Source organism: Eretmochelys imbricata, chromosome 6 (assembly GCF_965152235.1).
Source record: "Eretmochelys imbricata isolate rEreImb1 chromosome 6, rEreImb1.hap1, whole genome shotgun sequence".
Lineage (NCBI taxonomy): Eukaryota > Metazoa > Chordata > Testudines > Cheloniidae > Eretmochelys > Eretmochelys imbricata.
In genome coordinates, this window is record NC_135577.1 from 1,363,414 (window position 1) to 1,382,107 (window position 18,694).

General features: G+C 48.2%; 1 protein-coding gene across 1 annotated transcript in view; it reads left to right on the forward strand.

Annotated features, from left to right (window-relative positions):
* The window catches only part of LOC144265861 (prostasin-like), a 363,252-nt gene that overhangs the window by 303,355 nt on the left and 41,203 nt on the right, over window positions 1–18,694 (forward strand).

Consider the following 18,694-nt stretch of genomic DNA (forward strand, 5'->3'; position numbering starts at 1 on the left):
TGCCCTCAGGCTGTAGGTGGGAGGACCCTTCTCCCCAGCATTGGCCCTCCCAGTGGGGTCATGTCCTCCGAGTATGGCCATCGATGTCTCTCATCAGGCAACATCTCCCTGCCCAGCCCCTCCACCCCCATTCTCCCCAGCCACCCCCCAGGCTCAGCTGCAGTGTTATATGGGGCATGGCCAGCATCCGGTATCCCGACTCTGGCCCCACGGCTCCTCCTGCAGGTCGACCCTGTATCCCTGGTCTCCGCTGTCCCAGCTCCCGGCTCTGCACAGCCACAGCTCAGCCTCCAGCCCAGCTCAGGCTGCTGCTTTCCCCTTAACTCTGCCCTCTTCTGGCTCAGGCAGCTCCAGCTCACACAGAGAACAGGCCTCTGGGCTCCTGACTCCCTCATTGGCCTGCCTGCCCTGTCAATCAGGCTGAGTGGGAGCTTTGGCCTCTCCCCATTGGTAGTTTTTCTTCAGTCCTTCCCCTTTCTTTTGGGACAGGGCCAGCCAAAACCGCCACTAAGTTTCAGTGAGGGGCCAACAGCCCCTGACACTTGGCACATGGGCCGAGCCTGGGCACATTCCCTGGACTCTTGCCCAGGGCCTCTCCCCTCAGCACTGGTGTATCGGGGGTTGACCTGGGGAAGGGGAAATTGGTGACACCCCCAGAACTCCTTACACAGCTGGAACCACCCACTGGAGACCCCCAAACAAGGCGCTACTCACAGCACCTTGCACCTGCCCTCACTGCCCAGCTCCAAGCTCGGACAAGCTGCAAAACAGCCAGTGAGGGGCGGGGCAGAAATTTCCCATCCCAGCGGTTTCTGGACTGGAAACCGGGATTTTTCCAGACTGTGACATTTGCCTCCCGAACGTATCAGAAAACAGTGATGGTTGGAACGACGAGTCGATGTCCCGGCACGCGTCTGTTGGGAAACACGGCCGTGGCAAGGCCTGGCACAGTTTGGCAGAATCCGATTTTTACTTGTCTTATAATTCTGATGGATTTTGAAGCATATTTTCCCTCAGTTTTTACTGATTTAAATTTTCACAGTTGTGAGCCGTCACGGTGTGGTGTTATGTGCGGCTGTTCCCCAGCTGCTCTAACCCAGAGGTGGCTGCAGCTCAGTGCTGGGTGAGCCATCCCTGTGCAACATTATGCATGGCTGCACCCCACCTGCCCTGCCCCAGAAGTGGTTGCATCTCCACCCCGGGAGCTGGGTGACTGTTACCCAGCTCTGGGAGAGTTGAATATTTGCTGAGGGTTTTTGTTTCAGTTCCAGAAATCCCACATTTCTGAAAAGAGGCAGCTGCTGGGGTGTTATCTCCGGAGGGAGAAGTAGTGGTGACTCCCTGAAGCTGTCGAGCTGACGAGGAGCTTTCTCTCCGCTAGGGCTCTGGCCAAACTGTTTAGGTCCAGGGGAGTCACAACTCCAGCACTTCCAGTGCCCATTAAAGCACATGCGTTTCCACCAGACCCGGCCAAAGGGCCCGTGGGGGGAGCCGAGGAATGAAGGGTCCGTGCCCAGAGTGGGGTTCTCAGAGCGGCCCTGCCGACCTGGCGCTCCTTAGGGACATGCTGGCAATGACGTCTGGGCAGGGAAGGGCTAACAACTCATTCTGGCTTCATCTGCAGCCGGTCCGGATGCCCCACACTGAGCTCCCTGGCTCGCTCTGCATGTGACTGTTACCCCAGGGCGACGCCAGGGAATCGTGTCTCCCTGTGTTTAATGTGCTTTCAATGCAGGGAGAACCACTCCTTAAACTCCCCTGGGTTTGCAGAGAGCCTGGCGCATCAGCTCTGAGAGGGGAGCAAGCTGGCCCCAATCCAGAACGTGGTGCTAACTCTGATCCCTGCTAAGGGCATCTCACTTCTCAACATCCCAATGTCTTCGCTGTGGATCCCAGGCTTCGAGGCCAGAGGGCAGCGATCATGCTAGGAAGAGCTGCAGAGCCATCAGTGAGAGCTGTCAGGTTTAGATGTTTATCAGTAGCTGGCTGTGACACCCTCCACCGGGTCTGTTTCCTGTCTCACGCAGGTGGAAACCGAAAGCAGTGTGGGAACTGCTCTTTCCGAGAAACAAGCGGGTTAGCAGAATTCTGGTTAGCTGTCTGGGTGACAGCTGCAGAGTCACACGGCCGTTTTCTCAGTGAGCAGGCTGCTGTCACCAGAGGTTGTTCTGAAGCTGACAGCTGTAGAGGGTCCAGGAGCATTTCCTTTTTTGGGCTTTTCCCTGACATTGGGTATGAAACTGCTCCAGTTCACTGGTCACTTGACCAATATCCCGCTCCTTCTTCCCCCTTTAGGGCAATCAGAGCAGCAATCTGCCTGTGTCTCCAGAGAGCCCGAAACCACAGCTCAGAGAGGTGTGAACTGCACCCAGTGTAACTGACACAGCGTCATTGCCTGAGTCTGCAGAGAGCCTGAGCCCATCGCTCGGAGAGGTGGGATCTGCCTGTGACACTGCGAGTTTACCCAAGGTGTCCAGGGTAAACCACTATCCCCTGCTCACAGTGTGGGAGAGACGAGCCTCTGGCCAGTTGGGGGAAATTCACTGTTAACTGCCAGATACTGACAGCACTTACTCTCCGCTCTGGGCTCCCCAAGCCCTGCGCTTTCCCCTGCCACACACCCCTCTCTGCTGCACTAACGTGCCCCATCTCTCATTCTCTGGACACCTGCAGTGCCCCCCGATCCGCTGACTCCCAGCGGCGCCCCCCACAGGTGATGGGCGTTGCCTCAGTTCCACGCTCTCCTTCACACCCGACACTTAGATGTGGCCACAGGAAAACCAAACGGAGGTTTATTTCACAGAGCTGGAGACAGAGATTCAAAAGAGTCCAAGAGAAGGGCTGGAAACACCAGGTTACTGAAAAACATAAACTGCAATCCTGAGCCTCCTGTATTACCCAGCTCCTTTCCTGTCTAATAAGGGATCCCGCCGCCCATGGCCAGTCCGTGCAGTGGCTGGCCAGGGCAGCGGGTGGGTACCCACCTCTCATGACACCCTCCCATGGGCAGAGCATCACCTGCGACCATGACAGATGCCATCTTGGGCCCCTTTTTCTTCTCTTATAAAGCCTCAGACTGCTCAGGTCCAGGGCATTCACTTCAGCTCAGCCCCAAGGGTCCTGACTCAGAGTCTTTCCCTGGGTGCTTTTTCCTTTGTCCATGCGCAGGCCTGAGGCTGGTCCTGCCTGTAAATGCGGGGCCGGGCCGGGCGGGAAGGTGTCGATTGTTCTCACTCTTGTCTGGGAAGCTGTAGCCAATCTGGGCACCTTTGCCAGGGAAGTCTGCACCCACTTGCCAGCACTGAGGTTTGAAGGGATGAAGTTTGCTGGGGGCAGGAGAGAAAAGGGAAGGGCCGGGTCGAACTGGGGACGTATATTTACGGTTTAACACCTTCCACCGCTGTGTACCTCAGGCTGAATCAGTCACAGTCCCAAACAAATGGGACCCTGAACACAGTTTGTTCTGCCCCCGACCCTCACCTCCCCTCATGTCTCCCCAACTTCCTTGTCCACAGTTTGGGGTTCCAGGAGATCAGGAAAGTCAGGGTCTCTGGTCTGTTGGCAGCTCCGGGGCTCTACCCCCTGCCCTGTGATAGTGGTTCCAGCAGCTAGGACAGGGAGGCTTCACCAGTCGCTCGGCTGCTGTGAGTTCCTCTGCTCCCGCTGTAGTACGTGCAACGGCTCTCCCACGGCTCCTCCCGCACCAGACACTGTGAGCTAAGGCTGAATCCAGCTGCTCCTTTGCTCTGCTGCCTCTCAGTTACCCAGACTGCCGCTGGGCTGGCCCATCAGCTATTCCCGGGCTGCACAACTGGCTCCCCTGGTGAGCTCTGCCTACCCAAGGCAATTCCAGCTCTTAGCTCAGCTCTTCAAGATACAAGGGGAGCAGAGGCTTTAAGTACCAGCCATGTCTCTACCACCCAAACAGTTATTCCCTCCACAAACTTTCAGTCTCTTTCCCCTTCCCTCCAGATCCACCCAGGGCCTCTCACCCCACCCCAGCCAACACCGTTGTGATGTTATTAACATGAACTGTGAGCGTACAGATCATTGTTGCAACCAGGGTCCTATGGTTGCACCAGGTCTTGTACAGAGAAGGTCAAGTGGGGTGTCTATGGAAAGGTTGTAGTTTACTGTTTATGATTATGCTGTCTGTATGTGTGTACCATTTTTGTACTTGAAGTTATGAATATTGGTGATGTACTTGTATCTCAATGCGTTTGATTCTAAGTAGCTTCAGGGAAGCATTTGGTCAGCTTCTTGAGAAAGGACTATTCTCAGTAAGTGCCCAGTCAATAAACACTTAAATGACAATGGACTTTGGGAGATGCCAATCCAAATCTGAGCTTTCCTGGGAACATTCAAACTAACATGTAAACAATGGCATCGGCCTGCAAAAAGCTGAATCATTCATAGACACGTGACTTGCTCAGGTGGCTACAAACCCCATCTTGTTGCTGTGACTTTGCACAGAAGAACAAAGCTTTTTCTGTGCACAAGAGAGAGAATATAAAAGGCCTTTGAAGCTCCTCCATTTGGTCTACAGCTGGCTCAAGAGACAGACTCTGCACCCCAAGGAGATGCCTGAAATAAATTGGAACGAAGGACAGTAACCACGGGGGTGTGAGTGATTGCTGGACCCAGACTAGGAAGGAGTCCAGTCTGTGAAAAAAACTTATTGGAACATCTCCAGAGTGAGATTTCATCTATGATCAAAAAGAAAAGGAGGACTTGTGGCACCTTAGAGACTAACAAATTTATTTGAGCATAAGCTTTTGTGAGCTACAGCTCACTTCATCGGATGCCGTTTCTTAAACGTATTAGGCTTAGACTTGTGTATTTGCTTTATTTTACTTGGTGACTTACTTTGTTTTGTCTGTTATTACTTGGAACCATTTAAATCCTACTTTTTATATTTAATAAATTCACTTTTGCTTATTAATTAACCCAGAGTAAGTAATTAATACCCGGGGGAAGCAAACAGCTGTGCAGATCTCTCTATCAGTGTTATAGAGGGTGGACAATTTATGAGTTTACCCTGTATAATCTTTATACAGGGTAAAACTGATTTATTTGGGGGTTGGATCTGTCAAGGTTCCTTCCCCACTTTGAACTCTAGGGTACAGATGTGGGGACCTGCATGAAAACCTCCTAAGCTTACTTTTACCAGCTTAGGTTAAAACTTCCCCAGGGTACAAGCTATTTTACCCTTTGCCCTTGGACTTCCACTGCCACCACCAAACGTTTATCTGGGTTACTGGGAAAGCGTTGTTAGGAAACGTCTTTTCCCCCAAAATCCTCCCAACCCTTGCAGCCTACTTCCTGGGGAAGGTTTGGTAAAAATCCTCACCAATTTGCACAGGTGAACACAGACCCAAACCCTTGGATCTTAAGAACAATGAAAAAGCATTCAGTTTCTTAAAAGAAGAATTTTAATAGAAGAAAAAGTAAAAAGAATCACCTCTCTAAATCAGGATCGTAAATACCTTACAGGGTAATTAGATTCAAAACATAAAGAATCCCTCTAGGCAAAACCTTAGGTTACAAAAAGACACACAGACAGGAATATTCATTCTGTTCAGCACAACTTATTTTCTCAGCCATTTAAAGAAATCATAATCTAACACATACCTAGCTAGATTACTTACTAAAAGTTCTAAGACTCCATTCCTGTTCTGTCCCCGGCAAAAGCATCACACAGACAGAGAGAGAGGCTTTGTTTCTCTCTCCCCACAGCTTTTGAAAGTATCTTGTCTCCTCATTGGTCATTTTGGTCAGGTGCCAGCGAGGTTATCCTAGCTTCTTAACCCTTTACAAGTGAAAGGGTTTTTCCTCTGGCCAGGAGGGATTTTAAAGGTGTTTACCCTTCCCTTTATATTTATGATAGGATCCCATTGGGAACGGTGTATCTGGGTGCTGGAGACAGGAGTACCTGCTAAGTGGTTTTCAGTTAAAGCCTGCAGTTTTGGGTGATGTGGTTCAGCCCTGGGTCTGTGTTCGCAGCACGCTAGTGTGTCTGGCTCAACAGGGCAGGGTTCAGAAGTCCCAAGGTGTAACAGGGAAAACGGGCTCAGAGGCAGTCTCAGCACCTCAGGTGACAGTCTCAAGAGGGTCTCTGTGACCCAACCTGTCACAATCTCCCCCTCCTCCACAGAGTCACGGTCGATGTAGTTAGGTCGACGCACTGTCAGTGTAGATGCTGCGTTGCTTGCGGTCCACTGTTGTGAGCCTTCCCACAATGCCCTGCACTGTCAGTTCAATCGATACAGACGCTATGAGGATCTGCATCGCTGACACAAGGAGCAAAGTCTATCCGGGCACAAGCGATGCAATTACTGCGGTGACTGTAGGCCAACATAAGTTAGGTCGACTTCATTTGGTCGTGTAGACACGGCCATAATCTTGCTTTCTCTACATCTGTATCTCCGTGCTCTGCTACCGTTAAGCACAGCGTGGGTTCTGAGCTGAAGTTGTTCCAGCTGCTGTGTAGCCTCCCTGTGGGACAGCACACCTGGTACTTCTGTGCCTGTCCAGTGGATCAGGGCTGGATGCTCCAGGGGGACACACGGGGGAGGATGCAGGGGTCAGCGGATGCCTAATCCTAACCCAGATACAGCCTGCGGGGCCCGGGCAGGCAGTGCTTGTCAGACCAGAAGCAGGTGGTTTCGGGGAGCTGATGCACACTAGCCCCAGACAAAAATGCTTCACGTGGAGGGCAGGGAGAGGAGAACCTTATAGCTAGAAAGCTTTTCCTAATGTTCAACGTAAATTTCCCACACTGCCAGCTAAGCCGGTGCCTTCTTGTGCTGCCTATGGAGACTGTTCCATCTCCGTCCTCTTTATAACAACCTAGCACATATTTGAAGCCTATTCTTAGGTCCCGCCTCAGCCTCCTTGTCTCTAGGTTCTTTCAATCTTTCCTCGTAGGTCAGGTTTTCTAAAGCTCTGATAATTTTTGTTGCTCTCCTCTGGACTCTCTCCAATTCGTCCACTTCTCCTAAAAGTGCGGCAGTCAGAATTCAACACAACACTCCAGCTGAGGCCTCCCCACTGCAGAGTAGAGCGGGACAAACATCTCCTGTGTCTCACATACGACTCTCCTGTTAACACAGCCCAGAATGACATTAGGGGGGTTTGCAACTGCATCACACTCTTGACTCAAATTCAATTTGTGACCCACTGGAACTCCAGATCCTTTCCAGCCGTATGACCCCCTAACCAGTTGCTCCCAGTTTGTAGCCGTGCATTTGATTTTTCCCTCCAAATGCAGCACTTGGCTCTTGTCTTTATGGAATTTTTTCTCATTCATTTTGGACCAATTCTCTAATGTGTCAAAATCACCTTGAATTAAAATCCTGCCCTCCACGTAGCTAAGAAGAAACCAGCTGCCATTCACAGCTGGAAACCATCCTAGCAAGGATCCTGCCCATGTGAGACTTTGTGTCAGTTGACTTGTCAGCATCTGCACGATTGTCCCAGTGAGGAAGATGATCTCACGGGCATATTTGTGTGATGCTGTCCCTATCTGGAGAGCATGAGGATGGGTGTGGTATAAACCGCGAGCTAACTAGTTAGATCTTTGTATGTACTGTGCCCTGTCCAGCTATCCAGCCATGTCCCATCTATCATCCCTGTCTCTAGCTATCCCTATCAGCTCTGTCTCGATCTCTATATCTTTTCTCTCTGTCGCATTATAAGCGAGGGTGGTAGAGAGGCTACCAGTCAGGGCTGCCCGACACTTTCCATTTTAAGACCCTGTTTTCAGTTGCCTATAACTTTGCCAACTAACCATTTGGGCTGAAATTTCCAAGGCCAGGTGTCTGCCTCCAGCTGAAGTTTTCGGGAAAGTTTCCCTAAAATGGGTCAGCGGTAGCTGAGAATAAGGCTAGGAGGAGAAAATACATTGTTTTGCCCTGTGTCTTGGTTACAGGGCTCTCTCTGCTTCTCTGACACTGCCTCTGGGTGCACCCTGTCATGGGCCATTATTAGCACAGACAGACACACAGCCTGCCCCTCCTTTCACTGGCTGGGAGGGACAGCTCTGGGTTTCCACTCAGCAGAGGGGCCTGGCCCTTTGCTCTAGCTCTTCGCAGAGGTGGATCCCAGCTGATCCCCCGTGACGTGGTCATTCACCTCCCCGGGAACCTGACCCCCGTATCTTGGCTGACACGTCCAGCATCACATCCTTGGGAACCTGCCTATTCAAAGGTCTTTCTAGGATGCATGGTGCAAAAACCTCCTTCAGCACCTCCATTCTTCTCTTCATCACTCTCCATATGTCACTGTAATCCCCCCTTCCATCTGTCCCTCTTCCATTCATCCAGTAATGAAACTCCATTGTCTGGGGGCAGTGTGAGATGACTACAGGAGAGGATCTGAGATCTACCAGCAATGTCCACATGCCTGAGTCTGCAGAGAGCCTGAGCCAATTGCTCTTAGAAGGGGGAGCTGCTCTAAAGATGACTGAATCTGGTTCAGGTGGGATCCCTCAAGGGTCTGTTTTTGGCCCTGTGCAAAGAACGCAAGAACATAGTAACAGTCATCTTGGGTCAGACGAATGGTCCACTGAGCCCAATTTCTTGACTTCTGCCAGTGGCCAGTGCCAGGTCCTTCAGAGGGAATGAACAGAGCAAGGCAGTTATCACATGATCCATTCCCTGTCATCCACTCTCAGCTCCTGGCAATCAGAGGTTTAGGTGCTCCCAGACCACAGGATTGGATCTCTGACTATCCTGGCGAGTAGCTATTGATGGATCTATCTGCCAACAATTAGTATAATTCTTTTTGAACCCATTTATACTTTTGGCCTTTGCAACGTCTCCTGCAAACGAGTTGTGTGCTTTGTGAGAAGAAGTACTTCCTTTGTTTGGTTTAAACTTTCTGCCTACTAATTTTATCAGGTGGCCCCAAATCTTGTGTTACATGCCAGAGTAAATAACACTTCCCCATTCACTTTCTCCACACCATATATGATTTTATAGACCTCTATCATATGCCCTCTTAGTTGTCTCTTTTCTATGCTGAAAAGTCCCCGTCTTTTTAAGTTCTCCTCAAATGGAAGCCATTCTGTAACCCTAATAATTTTTGTTGCCCTTCTCTGTACCTTTTCCAGTTCTAATGTATCTTTTTTGAGAGGGGGTGACCAGAGCTGCACACAACATTCAAGGAGTGGGCGTGCCATGGATTTATATGGTGGCATTCTGAAATTTTCTGGTGTCTTATCTATCCTGTTCCTAATGGTTCCTAACATTCTGTTAGCATTTTTGTCTGTTGCTGCCCATTGAGTGGATGTTTTCAGAGAACTATCCACAATGACACTGTGATCTCTTTCTTGAATAGGAACAGCTCATTTTGATCCAATCATTTTGTATGTATAGTTGGGATTATGCTTTCCCATGTGCATTATTTTGCATTTATCAATGACTTGTATTAACATTGTTGTCAATGCCCTGGAAGAAAACATAAAATTGTTCCTAAAGTTTGCAAATGACCCCAAAATTGAGGGCGTGGTAAATAAGAAAGAGGACATGTCACTCACACCAAGTGATGTGGATCCCATGATAAACTGGGTGTGTTTTAGTATGGCTAAAGGTAAATGTATCCATCAAAGAACAACAAATGTCAGCCTTACTTACAGGGTGGGGGACATGCTCCTGGGAAGCAGAGATTCTGAAAAAGATTTGGGGGTCATGGTAGATAATCAGCTGAACATAAATGCCCAGTGCAACACTGTGGCCAAAACAGCTAATGTGATCCTGGGATACATAAGCAGGAGAAACCTGAGTAGGAGCTGTGACGTTGCACCCCATATGCTTTATGGAAATATATTAATGTGATGTAAATAGAATATGCTTTATGCAGAAGGTCTCTTGTAAGGTATTATTTCAAAGGTTATAACCTACTGAATATATTCATCCTATTTGTATTCATGTATCATTCTTGTATCTGAAGATAGAAATATGAAGTATTACTCTGAGGCCCTATTGTAATTATGCAAAGTGCGGGACATTAATGCTGGTTTAGAAACTTGATGGCTCCCATTGACCCAGACAATTGGTTGTAAATGGCCTTATTTACCTGAAATCCTTCCTTTCAGCCCATGTGTGGGCCAGCCCATGGGTAATGGGGAATGAGGTCTCAGAGACATGTGACCATGTCACATGATACTGGAATTCATCTTAATCCTTGTACTTTTCCATTGAGAGGCAGGGGTGGGGGCCAAGCACAGACAAAAGACTACTGCCTTGTGCCCAAGCTATAAAAGGGGGTGGAACAGGACAAAGGAGGCTACCAGTCATGAGAAAATCCCTGCTTACCACCTGAGATGTCTGCTGGAACTAACAAATACTGTACCAGGGGAAAGGATTGGGCCCAGACTAGGAAGGAGTCTAGTTTGTGAAAGAAGCTTATTGGAACATCTTTCAGGGTGAGATATTACCTGTAATCAGTTTTTTAATGCATTAGGCTTAGACTTGTGTGTTTTGTTTCATTTTGCTTTGTGACTTACTTTGTTCTGTCTGTTATTACTTGAAACCACTTAAATCCTACTTTTTATAATTAATAAAATCACTTTTGTTTATTAATAAACCGAGAGTACGTGATTAATTCCTGGCGGGGTGGGGGTGGGGGCAAACAGATGTGCATATCTCTTTATCAGTGGTCTAGAGGGTGGACAATTTTTGAATTTACCTTGTATAAGCTTTATACAGAGTAAAACGGATTGATTTGGGGTTTGGAGCTCTGTGTCTGGGTGCTGGAGACAGGTTTTCGTTAAAGTCTGCAGCTTTGGGGGCGTGGCCCAGATCCTGTGTCTGTGTTGCAGCTGGCTAGCGTGTCTGGCTCAAGAAGGCAGGGTTCTGGAGGACCAGGCTGGCAGGGAAAATGGGCTCAAAGATAATTTCAGCACATCAGGTGGTAGTCCCAAGGGGATCTCTGTGACTCTGAACCCATCACAGGAGCAGAGGGGTTATGTTGTGTCCACTGCTGGAAACCTGTGTCCAGTGCTGGCACCAATAATTTAAGAAGGATGTTGATACATTGGAGGGGGGTCAGAAAAGAGCTAAGGGAATGATTAAATTATTAGTTAACCTGCCTTAGAGAGATAGAGTCAAGGAGCTCAATCTATGTCTGTATCTTAAGAAAGAGACGGTTAAGGTGTATCTTGATAACAGTCTATAAATTCCTACATGAGGAACAAATATTTAATAATGGATTCTTCTGTCTAGGACAGAAAGGTCTAACATGATCCAATCACTTCAATCCAATCCAATTGAAAGCTAGAGAAATTCAGACTGGAATTAAGGTGTACCTTGTAACAGCAAGGGTAACTAACCACTGGAACAATTTACCAAGGATTGGATTTTCCATCACTGACAATTTTTAATTCAAGACTGGATGTGTTTCTAAAAGTGCTACTCTAGGACTTATTTGGGGGGCAGGTCTCTGGCCTGTGTTATACCGGAGATAAGACTAGATGATCGCAGTGGTGCCTTCTCACCTTAGAATCAACGAACCACCTTCATCCTAACGTTCATTATAACATTCACTCCATGATAACGTTCACCGAACCACATTGATAATCTCAATCCCATCATACCTCTATGTCCTTGGCTAGTCGTCCTTTACACATTCAGCTGCTAACAAAACAGGGAAGTGAAAATCACCATGCGCCTCCCCTTTTCTTCGTTTTTTTTTTGATTTCGCAGGACACCCATAGCGGGAAATTCCAGGCAGAGCAGAATGAGAATGCTGGCACCCTGTTTGCTGGCCAAACAAACAGCACTTAAGTGTCTCATTGTGGGATCAGTCACATCTGTTCTCTGTCGATCTGGGGAGGGTGGAGGCAGGAGCCATGTCTATAAAATCCTGCCTCAGTGTGTTCATTCCCCAGCCGGTCTTTGGTCAGAGCGATGGAGGAAGTTGGGTTTGGCCAAGATAGGGCCAGGAGGGCCATAGCACTGCTGTCGGCAAGCCTGGTGCAGGGTGAGTTTGGGGAGGAGTGGTGATGGGAGACGGGACCCGACCTGCTATGGGAGGGAGAGAGAGATATGGGCTTGTGAGGGAGGGAATTGAGCTAGTGAATCACAAGGGGATCCAAAACCTTCATCCTTCATAGATACCCCTGCCCACCTAGCCCTGATTTCTGCATTCAGTCCTGAGCCATCCTGCTCAGGTCAATGGTGAATATTAACTCTGGAACCTGTAAATGGTGAGTTGAATGGCAACTGTGCTAAGATTTTTAACTGTGGCTGAGGATAGCAGGGAAGTTTCAGGAGAGTGGGTGGAGCCTGGGAATTGTGGTTGGAGCTACTGGCACCCAATCCCCCAGATACACCGGGAAATGACTGTGTATAACACCCTGTCATAAATATAAAGGGAAGGGTAAACACCTTTAAAATCCCTCCTGGCCAGAGGAAAAACCCTTTCACCTGTAAAGGGTTAGGAAGCTAGGATAACCTCGCTGGCAACTGACCAAAATGACCAATGAGGAGACAAGATACTTTCAAAAGCTGTGGGGAGAGAGAAATAAAGCCTCTCTCTCTGTCTGTGTGATGCTTTTGCCGGGGACAGAACAGGAATGGAGTCTTATAACTTAGTAAGTAATCTAACTAGATATGCGTTAGATTCTGATTTCTTTAAATGGCTGAGAAAATAAGCTGTGCTGAATGGAATGGATATTCCTGTTTTTATGTCTTTTTGTAACTTAAGGTTTTGCCTAGAGGGATTCTCTATGTTTTGAATCTAATTACCCTGTAAGGTATTTACCATCCTGATTTTACAGAGGTGATTCTTTTTACTTTTTCTTCTATTAAAATTCTTCTTTTAAGAAACGGAATGCTTTTTCATTGTTCTTAAGATCCAAGGGTTTGGGTCTGTGGTCACCTATGCAAATTGGTGAGGATTTTTATCAAACCTTCCCCAGGAAAGGGGTGTAATGTTTGGGAGGATTTTGGGGGGGAAAGATGTTTCCAAATGGACTCTTTCCTAATAATATAATACCGGTGAGACGTTTGGTGGTGGCAGCAAAAGTCCAAGGGCAAAAGGTAAAATAGTTTGTACCTTGGGGAAGTTTTAACCTAAGCTGGTAAAAGTAAGCTTAGGAGGTTTTCATGCCGGTCCCCACCTCTGTACCCTAGAGTTCAGAGTGGGGAAGAAACCTTGACACACCCCCTTATTAATATCTTTGTCTTCTCTTTCTTCACTCCATAGGTGCTCAGGGGAGTCAGAATCAGGCAGGTAAGACACCCACTGCAAAATGCCAGCTTTACCTGCCCACGGCATGTGGAATGAGAATGAAGGTAGAATCCTGGGTCCGATTCCCTGCTCTGAGAATTGAGTGGCATCTAGTATGTCAGAGGAGGCAGGGGGAGGGATAAAGTGATAAAATTGGAGTTAGGGATAAGGGTTAAGGTTATCTTGGGGTTAAGGTAATAATTGGGTTAAGGTTATTGGATGAAGATTATCATTGAGGTTATAACAAAATTTATCCTGGAAGTTAGGGTTAAAGTTTCCACAAGACGGCTTGTGTTAATTTGATTGGCCTATGTAAATAACTCTTTTACCTTTAAGTGCCCTTGTGCTGGGCCCATGAATTGCACAGGAAGCCAGGTGTTTCCAGCCTCATTGTATTCTGCCTCCCAGAATTAGCCCTGATGACCTTAACCCCAGGATAACTTGAATCGTAACCCAATGATAACTGTATTCCTAATTTCATGAGAACCTTAAGATAACTTCCAAGATAGCCTCAACCCCATAATAATCCCAGCTCTGCCCATTCTTTCTTCACTCCCTAAGCACTTGTGATGTAGACATGCCCAGACTCACCCAGCCATGTGCTGGTGGGGTATTATCTCAGTGCCTGACCGTGTACAATGAAAGGGGCGTGTGGGGTCTCTGAGGTCCAGCTGATTGCAGTTTATGCTTTGTGTGGGGAATGATTTTAGAGCTAGGTGACTTAGGATGTTTTGTTCCAAATCTGATGGGGAGTCTGAAGACTGGGCACCCGTGGAAACAGCCTCTGATTACTGCCTGGAAAAGATGCATATTGGAGATTCACAAAGACAAATGAACCCCTGGAGAGTGCAAAAGATTGGTCCCCGTGGTTATCCATTATGGGGTGGGGGAGTCTGAAGAACAGTGGATCCCAGCTTTATGGACTAGACAAGCGTTGAAAGAGCTAACCATCGGATATGTAACACCTTATTAGACAGCACAGTACCTTGCTAACAGGTACAGGCTGTAGACTGTATTTTATGTTTTTCTTCTTCCGGTAACCTCATGTTTCCACATCCTGTTCCTCACCTTTATTGTGAATCTCTCCCTCAGCCTCTGTTAAATCAACTTCAGTCTGGGTTTACTTAAGACACGTCTGTGATGTACCCAGGGTACAATCCAGACCAATGCGTAGCTGTGTCACCCCTGCCCTCTTCTCTAGGGTACCCATTACGATGCCTTGTCACTGTAGCTTCCAGTCTGGACTGCTCACAAACAGCGTTCAGCATGTGAGTCACTCCCAGCTATGTCTGTATGTGTTGCAGCCAGCCAGCCAGACGCTGGCTCTTACCAACTTCAACGACTACCATATGGTGACCCCAATACATGCCCAGTCCTAGATTTCCCCCCAGAAATGTATGTCCTGTACTGCCCAGCCCTCTCCTGGATGGTGAAAATATACTGAGTCTCGTTATTCCTTTAAGGGAAAGATATGCACACAACTTGTTATCTAAATGGAGTTACCCAGACACTTCAGTGTGAACACACTGGATAAGATAAAACAAGTTTATTACCTACAAAGGGATAGATTTTAAGTGAGTACAAGTAAAGAGACATAAAAGTCAGAAATGGTTACAAGAAAAATAAAGATAAAACACAACCAATGCCTAATTGAACAGAAAAGAAGAGGAGGACTTGTGGCACCTTAGAGACTAACAGATGTATTAGAGCTTAAGCTTTCATGAACTACAGCTCACTTCATCGGATGCAACAGATTATGTTAAATTCAAAGGAAAGCTTTTCTCATCACATGCTCTCAACTGTATTACTGGCCAGACTTCTTAGGTGAGGACCCCTGCTTTTGTTTAACAGCTACTTCCTTTGTCCCTTCATCTGCAGTGAATCAATGGACAGAGAGAGAGAGGCAGGGGGAGGGGATGCCTTGGGGTGTCTACCCTTTCTTTTTATAGTCCTGTCCCCATTTTCAGAAGCAGTTCCCACTGGGAGAAGGGCAACAGGCAGTCCTTTTAGATGGGAAGTCCAGGCTGTTTCTCTGCTAAGATGTAGATTTTTCACCCCTGCCCCTTTTCCTGCCAAAGAGTGGCCATTTAGCAGGCAATGGCCCATTGGCCTTGCTGACACCTGGCTGAGGCTTCAGCTTGCCCTTTGTCTCTGCGGAGCTGGTTCGGCCAGTCCCCAGGCATAGAACATGCTTTAGTATCATCATACAGAGGAATCTGATAACTTCACATACAATGTGGCCACACACATTTTACCAAGACAATAATGACCTGCAAATTATGAGTTTGCAAAGGATACCTCGCATGGCAAACTTTGTACAGAGATTATTACGATAGAGGATCCAGGCATATATTCTGTGACAACGTCTAAGTGCCTGGTAATAAGGAAAGGATTGAACTGAGGTGAAAACAGCAAGTTGTGAAGAACTGTTTCCATGGAGGCAGCGGATCACTGTGCATGGCGGGTGTGCGGAAGGCAGGGGACTGGGCACTGGAGTGTAACGGAGTCGGGTGTGTAAATTGCTGCCTGCAGAAGGATAGAGCGGGGCTCGCCGCCCGCCTGGGATACCAGCAGCTGATGGCTGGGAGAGTTTCTCTGGTGGGCACAGACAGGGCAGGAGGCATTGGTGCAACCCACATACGGCAGGTCACCCTGAAAAGTGTCACAGTGTTTGTGGGAGTTGGAATCCCATGTAAGATGCCCCCAAGAAAATGGCAGTGTTACCTGCCCTGGATTCATGAGCAAAGAATGCAGCTGGGAGCCGGGCCTCCTGGGTTCTTTCCCAGGCTTGGGGAGTTGCTCTCCTGTCATCGGGTAACACACAGAACTATTTACACTCTCCCCCTTTAGCTCCCTTGCCCGGGGATAATGCAGCTTCCCTCTTATCTTGCCAGGCTGTGGCAAGCAGTTAGTCTCAGGGAGCATCTTCAGTGGTCAGGTTGCACAGGACAGGGCCTGGCCCTGGCAGGTCAGCATGCAGAGATATGGCTCCCACATCTGCGGTGGTTCGCTCATCTCAAGAGCTGGGGGGTGTCAGCAGCTCTTTGCTTTGATCCGTGAGTACCCCAGGCAGGGCAGAGACAGTGACTGTGGCTGCTCTGAACAGATTCTCTCTCCCTTTTCACTGGCTTTCCTGCATGGCCTTTCCACAGCTTCCCTGCCCCAGAGCTGGCTGCAACTGAGTGTTGTGTGAGCCATCCATCTGTGGCTGTTCCCTAGTGGGATTTTCTTACATCCGGGCCTGTGGTCAATTCAGCATATCGGGTGCAGCTGGGTGAAAAGCAGATTTTTGATCAGACCCACAACCAGACGTTCTCAGTGGTGAAGCAGGTCGTCCTCCATCCCAGTTACGACAATGTCACAGTCTAGGGTGACATCGCCCTGGTGGAGCTGGAGAAGCCAATTGCATTCATGGCAGCCATCAGCCCCATGTGTCTGCTCGACGCCTCTGACCGTGTGCCCGCTGGGAAGCCCTGCTGGGTGACTGGTTGGGGGAACACTCTCCCACAAGGTGAGGCAGACTTGCAGCTGTTAGAGAGGGGAAGGGGAGGGGAAGGACCCAGCACTGCGTGAAGGTTATGGCCTGGGTGATAGCAGCCTCTTTTGTACACCGATGGAGTGAGAGTTACCCAGGTATGGAGGCATTAGCACAGCTGGTAGACCTGGATCCACCAACTGCAAATCGCCGGTTTGCAATGCAGTCTGCACGCTCAAGCACTAGATTGGAAATGCAGAGGTGACAAGCCTGGGTCCCACAGATGCGAACTTTCATGCGCAGTGTAGAAATGGAAGGGCAGGAACAGTTGGACCGGGAAACTCTCTACATGTGTGAGACCCTTTCTATTCTTTGTTACATATTCTCTGTCCTGCTTTTGTCTTTAAATAAGTACCCTCTGCTTTGGAAAGCTGCTTGGATACTAGTAATTGCTGGTGTTCCTATGCTGTATCTGCTGGAGAGAAGGTGTTGGTCTCTGTCAAGTTTTCCGGGATAAATACTGTGAAAGGCAAGGGGATGGTCATTCATGAGGGACATGGGTTGTTCGTCTCCAGACAGCAGCGACGGTTGGAGGCCAAAGACTCAAGAGGGCATTCCTGGAGCAGACCACATTCCGAGCAGACCTTGGAATCAGGATGATGAGAAATTGAGATTTCAAGGTGGAACTGGGATTCTGGAGTAGACCTAGGGTTTGATGGGGAATTAAAATGTTGAAGGGAAATTTTCCTGAAAAGCACCTGATTCCTGCGGGGAGACGGGGGTGGATTCAATTTTCGGCCCCAATATTTTTGGATTTAGTTTTTCCAACGAGAAGTCAGCATTTTCCATAGGAAAAAGACCCCTGCGCTTTTATCAGCACCCTTGGCTATTTTTTTTGTCTTTTAAATGGGAAAACCGGGTGTTGGACTCAACAGATATTTCCCCACAGAAGGCATCTGTTCAGGGAGACAAATTTTATTTTATTGTATTTCGTTGTTTGGAAAACTCAAAAGCTCAAGAAGTTTTGAATTCCTGACAAAAATGTTGCTTTTTGTTTTATGAGGAGAAATCCAAATTTTTGATGGAAAAAGACCGCTTTTCAGAGCGGTGCATAGGCTATATTACATGGGTGTTACAGTATCTGCACACATGGATAACGGTTACCGGTCAAAGGAGCGGTGCAACATAACTTATAAAGAGAGATTTCGTTAATCAAAGGAGCTGTGACAGGGTAACACCAACTGAGACTGGGGTTGGGGGGAGACATCGTGACAGAAGCTGAATAGACTCTGAGTGCGGTCAGGGCCATCATTGTTGTGCTAGGTGCTACACAGACCCCAACTGAAACCAGGTCTGTGATTGTCCAGTTTTCATTTAGTTTCATTTCCAGTTTCTTTCTTTCTTTCTTTCTTTCTTTCTTTCTTTCTTTCTTTCTTTCTTTCTTTCTTTCTTTCTTTCTTTCTTTCTTTCTTTCTTTCTCAATCCCCTTTTTATTAACATTTTATTTTTTTTAAATACAAATCTAGCTGCATTTCAAAAGACAGTGGTGCTTCAAAGTGACATGTGCAAATGGTTTGTCTGGAATATCAAAGAAACGGCACCACTTTTCTGAACTTTTTTTTTTCATCTGAAACTATTTGGCAAGAGAGTAGTTTGGGGAGGTAGATGGAGACAGGGAATTGTGAGGCATGGGGGTGGGTTGTGGGCAGGGCCATATTAACTCTTCTGGGGGCCCCAGGATATTAGATTTTGTGGGGGCCCCTAAGCTCTGGATACGGCCAAAAATGCAGGGTTCAGAGTGTGGGAGGGGGCCGCGGGTTGAGGCAGGGGGTTGGGTGCAGGAGGGGGTGAGACCTCCGACTGGGGGTGCCGGCTCTGGGGTGGGGCTCCTGATGAAGCATTTGGGGTGCAGGAGGGGGGCTCCAGGCTGGGGCCAAGGGGTTTGGAGTGCAGGAGCGGGATCAGGACAGAAGGTTGGGGTTGGGT